Genomic DNA, 8,129 nt, shown 5'->3' on the forward strand with positions numbered 1-8,129 from the left:
GCTCTCCGGGACGCGCTTCAGCCCCGGCAGAGGGTAACGGTGATGGTAACGCGCGCGGCCGGGCCAACCTTGCTCATCCCCAGCCGCTCTGGAAAACGGGAGCGGGCTGAGGGCCGGCCGTGCAGGTGGGGAGCGTGTGCCGCCCACTCCCCGCGTGCATAGGAATATGGAGCTTTACCCCAGGGCGTTTTGTTTAAAATAAGTATAATTGAATAGAAGAAGATGTATTTTGTCCGGGGGTATTCTGCTCAGCTGAAACCGTGTCCGCCGCCAACATCCCTGCGGCTGCTGCCGGCTGCCGCCGACCTTGGCGCGGCCGCGGCGGGCACAGGACGCGTCCCTGCGGCTGCCCCGCTGCGGGCGGTGCGGGACCTCCATCGCCTCGGGGGCACAGGACCCGTCCCCGCGCTGCCCCGGTGCGGGACCTCCATCGCCTCGGGGGCACAGGACCCGTCCCCGCGGCTGCCCCGCTGCGGGCGGTGCGGGACCTCCATCGCCTCGGGGGCACAGGACCCGTCCCCGCGGCTGCCCCGCTGCGGGCGGTGCGGGACCTCCATCGCCACGGCGGGCACCGCGCTGCCGGCTTCGCGCCGAGTTTGCAAGGCCCCAGAACTCGTCCCGCTTGTCCCAGTGTCGCACCTGTGTTTAAACTGGTTCAGCTGTAGTAGCGGTTTTTGCTGGTGGACCAAGAGCCTGTTTAACTTTGGTTTATGCGTACATCCATAGGTTTACATTGTGGTTACTCTGTGTAGAACGAGGTCGCTTGCGCGCTAACCACGGTGATGTCCTGCAGAGCCGTGTGGGTCTGGTGGAGTGCCACAGGCCCTGGAGAAGGGAAGGTTGGGGATGAACCGTGGAGGGTTATTGGTGTAAGGCACTGGGGAAAGGGGTATGGGCTTGGTCCTGGATGCCCGTGGTGATGAACGGGGCTCACCTGTGCTCACTTAAAGAAATGCAGGTCTGGAGCTGGACAAAAGTTGGGTTTGGAGGTTGCAAGGAAGCAGTACCTGATATATCCAAAAGGTAACGTACTAAATTCAGGTGTAGAATTAGAGCTGCAAACCCGTGGAGAAAGAAAAAGGTAGGAAAATGTAGTTGCAAAGATAAAAATGCTCTTGAGGGGAAGTTAGAGGAGGGAGAAGAAATCATAAACCTGAATATGGAACTTCTGGCCAAGGACTCCAAATGCTCACAAAGTCACTGTTATAACCCCCTCACATTAGGGTGGAATGAAACTCATCAAGCGATCCAGGGGAGCAGGGGAAGGGGGAATTTACAGCAGGAGAGGAGCACAGCAACTTCAACTGCATTATTACTACTCTTTCTAGAACTAATAATTATTAGTCTCATAAGATTTCAGTTATACTGAGAATAAATGTCTCTTCCCTCTTTTCCAGTCTGTCGAAAAAGCCTGGTGGAACACTTTAAAACCTTTCAGAAGTGTATTTTACTGCTGGGTTCTTTTCAGTATTGATGGTCTTTACCCACTGTTTGGGAATTTGCTTGTCAAGTAGAACCCCTTGCCTAGTTTTGTGCTTTATTTGCTGATTCAAAAGATTTATTAATTCCTAGTGGTTTGCCATTGTATTTCATGCCTATTAAGAAAGGGTTCTAAAATCAGATAATCTATCAAGTTAATCTGGTCATAAGTAAATGTTTGTTAATTTCTTAATGAAATACTGTTAATACCAATGTTAGATACAATTTATAGACAGAATTCCTTGTTTAGTTGTACCAGATGCAGGTACCCTCATCTGTGCTGAGTTCAGAACTGCTGGTACTGTTAAACAATGTGAAAGTCGTGCCCTTAACATCACACTCTTCAACAGTTTACTTTTTTTTTTGTGGCAATTGAGTTTGCTGTGTCCAGTGAGGAGACTCAATGCACCCCCTTTTGTTTGGAAATATTGGAGAAATATTTTAAATTCTCATGGGCTTAGACACTGTGCAACAGCTCAGTCAGAGATGTTTTCTTCTTGCAAATGGGTTTTATTACTTCAGGAACTGCTTCAAGCCTTGAGAAAGTACATTTTTAATAGCAGCATTATATACTTAAGAAAGGGTATCAGATTTTTTTACTTATTGTTAAAGCAGGGTTTTTTAAACTTTTGATGTCAGCCATATAACTAACTCAAAAGAAACCCAGAACCCAACACGCTTTATTTACTGTTGGCAGTTTTATATATATTGCAGAACTGATTAGAGCATTGCACGTATAACTTTATAACTCCTGCAAAGAAGGAGGAAATAGTAAAAATAATACTTTTAAAGGAATCTGTTTATAGTAAGCAGAACATGCATGTGATTAGTTTTAATACTTTAAATTTATCCAAAAATGTAAACAGAAATTCAGATTATTATGTCTGAATTTTATGCTCATATTAAAGAGTAAACTTTAAGGTTCTATACCAGCTTTTTGCAATCATATGCCCAGCTCAGTGTGTAAGTTAGCTAAAACATTGAAAAGAAAGACAAAACACCACATTTCAGCTAAATATCCTGAGAGGAAGATGTTGCTGTAGGCATAGAAGCACCAAATAATTAAAAACAGAAAAGAGATGAGAAAAAGCCAGCACACCTGAAATATGGGTCTGTTCTTTAAAGTGCTTTACAGTACACATAATATATTCTAAAGTTTAGCAGTCTCCCTGATAACCTAGAGGGTTTGTTTTTGGGGTTTCAGCCCACAAAACTGTAATTTAGCCTTCAGTCCCATAAGACAGAAGAGTTCAAGGGTTTTTTCTGAAAAACAATACCATACTCCTGGAAAGCACTAAAGGATGTACAGGAGCTCAGCTGCTCTTATTCATAGCAGAAACAGTATTAAAATGTAATTTGCATACACCTTTGTTAGCAGGACTCCTTTTTTTCCTGGATCAACAGGGGTGACAGAAGTTAGGAATCACACCTACTAAAATCATTATTTTAGCTGTTAAGACAGCCAACAAGATGTGAAGTGCTGGTATTGGGGATTCTGGAAGATGTTAAGAACTATCCTGAAATTCCTTTATGAAGAAAAGAAACACAGTTGCTGTATATCCTTTAGTCCTCAACCTCAGGTTTTATGAAAACAGTACTATAGTATTGAAGTGTACTATAATTGGCAGATCTTTACATTAAACTGTAAAACAATCCCTTAGAGATAAACATTATTTCACTCCTCCCTTCTGATAGGGTTTGAATACTTAACTGATGCATGGGTGCAGCACTGCCTTTGTAGATCCAGGGGAGGAGTATTTGATTATTTATTTTTAACTGTGTTACAGTTTGCTAGCATTATTCAGCCTCATTTGGTAACCCCTTTGTTAATATCATGTAGATGTATGCTGTGAGATGCAAATCACAGTTATGTGCTAGGTTCTGTTTTGACAAGGAGACAAAGCATTCTTGCCTCCACAAACTGGCCCCCTCATGCACTCTTCTGGAAGTGCATTGGGATCTGATTTCACACTGCAGGATAAAGTGTTTCCTTTTGTTATTTTATCTCCCGTGTATTATTTCAGCTGGGGGGAACTAGTCTCCCCACAAACAAAGCAAGGCAACTTCCTTTGTGTGCAGAGTGAGTCCTTCAAGATATTGGTATATCTGCAGTGATCATTTCTAAGCACAGCTTCCATTTATATAGTGTCCTTCAGAGCAATGTCACTGTGAACATAATGAATATAGTTAGAAGTCTTTAAAGAGTCTATAAATATATATTTAATTGCAACTGCCTTGAGCAGAGATGTAAGATAGGCCTGTTGTGTAGAGGAATGGATGGGTGGTGGACCATTTTTCAGATCCAAGTGATTCTGCTTTGCATGAGTGACCAGTTCATATAAAGAATGTTTTTCCCCCCTCCATTGATCCAAGCAGTTTAGGTTTTCTTAGCATTGCATTAAATATAATAGAGTTTTCATTGTTCCCCACCCCATATTTAATTTTGTGGTGGATCAACTGTTTTGACAAATATTTGCGCTGTTACCTAAGAAATTAATTATAAAGAATTAATCTGGCTCTCAGCAGGGTTAACCAAGAGAGAAGAGCCTTCCCATCACAGTCAGTAGCTGAATCCAGCTGGCAAGAATCAACGTGGTTCTGTTTAATTATGATTAATGTTTTCACTTATTTTATAATTTTGCAAGCAGGTTTTTTTTTTCAATTTTTTCATCCTCTTTGAGGATGATTTGGCAATTGCCACTCATAAACTAGAGAGTTTGGTTCTGTGTCATCTGATTGCTTATCAGCCAGAGGAAGGGACCAGTAGTGAAATGTGACTGGTCCTTAATTTTCATTTTCTTGAAGTACACAGCTACCAGAATACAGGAGTCATGTTTCCTGGCACTAAGACTGCAAAGCTTGGAATTGTCATCACTGGGACTATTTTATGATTGACATACAGGACAGTTTCTGTTACCCTTATTTTCATTGAAGAGCATTTTAAGAAAAATGACTCACATGTTTCTGTTGCTGGAGTGGCATCCTCATAGATAAGGATGTCTGCCCACTAAGGGACTGAGGATATTGCTACCAAAATTTATTCAGAGATAAAAGAACTACATCAGGAATATTTGTCTGTGTGCTTTTTCTTATCATCTGGAAGAAAAAAGTTGTCTAAAGTCTCAGTCCCAAAGAGCTTTTAATGATAGTAGAAGAGCAACCAAAGGAGGTGCAGAATATATGATAGAAAGAGAGAGAGGGAGAAGGCAGTGAAGCTACAGCATTATGAAGCAGTTTATCTGCACTGAGCAGCCTAATTCTATATATACACAGCTGGTGCTACAGTAATTGCTGATTGCTTGTGGTTCTACTTATATATACATGAGTATCTGTATATTTATATACTTACAGACATGATACTCGTGTATTACATTAAAAGATCACTAAGTTAGAAAATGCCAATGCCTGAACTCAAAAGCTATCTGGTATAGCCTTTAATTTTGTGATTGCAGTGTTTTTCTTGAGACTTAACTTGTTCAGAACATAGAAGGGATGAATCCTGCTGCTTGCACAATTATTTAATATTTTGATTTATTGAATTACTAAAAATATTGCCTCAGGCTTTATTTATTACAATCTCCAATTTATCTTCTAGCTGCTGCACAATTCAGAAAGAAGACCTAATAAAAATATTCTCCTGGCTGTACATCAAGAGGACATGATCTGTACCACAAAAAATAATGTGACATGTTGAAATGGAAAGCTGTATTGCAAATATGGTCAGAATAGAACCAGATCGAAGTTAAGGCAGTAGATTGATTTAAATTTTTTCAACTGAAAGATATTTTTTTAATATGGGCAAAAATCTATGTTCTTACCTGGTATTTTTCCTGGAGCTGAAAGAAGCATTTTGATAAAGCTCTAAAAGTAAATAAATCTGTCTGTCCTTTCCTCTGTGCAGGAATCTTCTCCCCAAACAGATAACATGAGACAAAATTACAAGCAATCAAAAGTCACATTTTTAAGTGGCAAGTATGCAAATCCATTACTAAAATGGCATTGCCTTTTCCCACAATTAAAATACATACCTGCCTGTGTAGGATGGAATAAAACAGACTTTAACATTACAGCTTAGCTTGAGTTAAGAGTGTCCTTTACAGCAACAATCCCAGACAGATGTAGGTGGGGATTTTCTTCTGTCCCACCAAAGCAATCAATGTGGGTTAAAGAAGAATCAATCTAGAAAGTTCTTGAAAATTCTAGGATTTATTTTTATCATTAAAAGACTTGAAAATGGGGAGGAATTACCCCTAATATTTTAAAAATCCAGAAATCCGTAATGCATCTTAATGCTGGTCTTCAACAGTTTTCATAACTTTTGAGTGTTCTGTCACCTCATGGGTACAGCTATACCTTCATTCCCCCTTAAAGTTTTTAACTATTTCATCACGTTTACTGAAAATTCATCTCTATTTTTGTTGAGAGATGACTTCTTGATCAAGAAATTTTGTGTTGGGTCGATTTTTTTCTCTAGTAAGGTTGACTGGAAAAACAGCCTGCTTTTTGATTTGGAATATACAGTTTCTGTGGGGGAGGAATGGCACCTTCATAGGTATTTGTTGTGATAGGTCATTATTCCTTGTCAGCATCTGTTGCAGGTATCATTTCATCAGTCTAAGAGTAATTTTATATGGATACTGATGGTGATGGCTACAGTGTCAAGAGCCAAAAGGTAAAATGGGTTGAAACACGCTGAGGTTTTTCTAGTTTGTTTTGTTTTGTTTTGTTTTTTAATTTAAACAGATTATGTGATTTTGAAAACCACCTGCTGAAATGTGTACTAGAATTTTCATGTCTCTTTCTAGTAAAATTATAATGTACTTAGTTAATGAAGGTCAGATTAAAAATAAATTTTATTTTTAACAGACCTTATTCTTTGTTTTTAAGAATTTAAGAAGACCTTATTCTTTCTTTCCTTGTCTCTCATATCCTACCCTAAGAGAGGGGAGGTGGAGGAGCAATGGGAAACAGGAATTTTTCTCCTCTTTCCCCAAGCGTTTTGGGGAAAGAGGAGTAGTCTTTCCCAAAGTAGTCTAGTACAGAGCTGCCTAATTTTTGGTTTAAGGACTATACTGAAAAATTCAGATCTTTCATGGCTGAATTGTAATTTACTGTTGTACAAAGGCCAAAAGTAAGGCCAGTCTGATTATGTTTCTAAGCCAAATTTCATGCAGATCCTCTCTTTAAAACATTTTAAAACGCTTTTCATGTCAAAATCATCAAATGTAACCCACATACAAGGTGAAATGCTGTTTGTGAAAGGCAATAAAATTTACCCAAAGGATTTGACTTAGGTTCCTGTTAATGGGTGAAAGCATGAAAAGAGACAAAGGCTTTAATCTGTGTTTTTGTCTTCATGTTTTCCTGTTTTTGTGAGTGTACCCAGGGTAGTTAATGTTTTTGCAATTATACCTACCAGTTGGAGGTACACTTGACTGAAGTGACCCGAATCTTTTAGAAGTAGTTCTGATAATTATCCTGCACTTTGAAAATAAGGCCTGAAGTATAATTATTTATGGCAGGGATATTTCAAGGCAGGTTGTGTTAGAGCAAGGCACATCCTTAGCATGGTTTAATTGTTCACTCTGAGCACGGTGTCATTTAAGATAACTAGTGTAGGTCTGCCTCTTGATGTGTATGGAGGAGATAAATGCTTAACAGAAGACAGACAAGGTGTTTACACTTTTCAAAGTAATCCAGCATTTTCATTCAGCAAGTCCTTCACTTAGGAGGAGTCCACTTCAGCTGTATAGTCAGAGTGTTTCTGAGGTCTCTTTAAAGAGTTTTGAGGATGCCCCCAACCCTAGAAAGGCTCCAAAGGGATTAGTTGCTATGCCACACCTATCAAAACAATATAAGTAACTAAGTAAGTTTTTGTGCCAATTATGTTAATGAAGTTGTGAGTGGACTGCAAATTTAGAAATCCTCTAAAATGCATCACTGGCCCAGCCATTAAATCAGGCTCTTTAATCTCTCTAATTGGTGCTTTTCAGTATAGAAGAACACATGAGCCCTGCTGTGTTCTAAAAGCAGTAGAACATCTTTACTAGACAATAATAGCCATTGAAAAATATACTTCTCAGAATGCAAGTCTCCTGTTCTAAGTAATGATGCAGAAAAGTTTCATTTTACTGCTGCTTGGGTGCAGTTTTACTGTTGAACAGTGCTTGGCTGCAGCTGGGCTGGAAATGGATCAGCTCTGCCCTCCATGGCTTAAGGTCCCTTTCTTAGGGTAAATATCCTGGCCATGGGATGAAACTTAGAAGTATCAGAGGAAGTTATCCTGCTCAGAGAACAGGAGGTTCAGTACCAGAATTCTTCCCGGGAGAAATCAAGCTTCTCACAGAATGAGACTTCTACACACTGATGACTGGTGATTTAAATTCAGGTAGCAAAACAGCCTAGATGGTAACTAGAACGTACTTAACTTAGAAGAGCAACTTCCCCTCACAGAAACACAACTCTAACGGATGCTTGTTCTTTTTAAACCAATACAGACCAGCTCCTTGGCTGCAGTAGATCTGTAGGGGTTCACTAAAATGCATGAGGTTTTTTAGGAGCTAAGGAGTTACTATTTCTCCCATCCTTTTGCCTTAGAAGGAAAGACTCAGTGAGTTCCAGCCTTATCTCATCTCTGATAACTTCTACAC

This window comes from Prinia subflava, chromosome 6, assembly GCF_021018805.1.
Source record: "Prinia subflava isolate CZ2003 ecotype Zambia chromosome 6, Cam_Psub_1.2, whole genome shotgun sequence".
NCBI classification, from domain to species: Eukaryota; Metazoa; Chordata; class Aves; order Passeriformes; family Cisticolidae; genus Prinia; species Prinia subflava.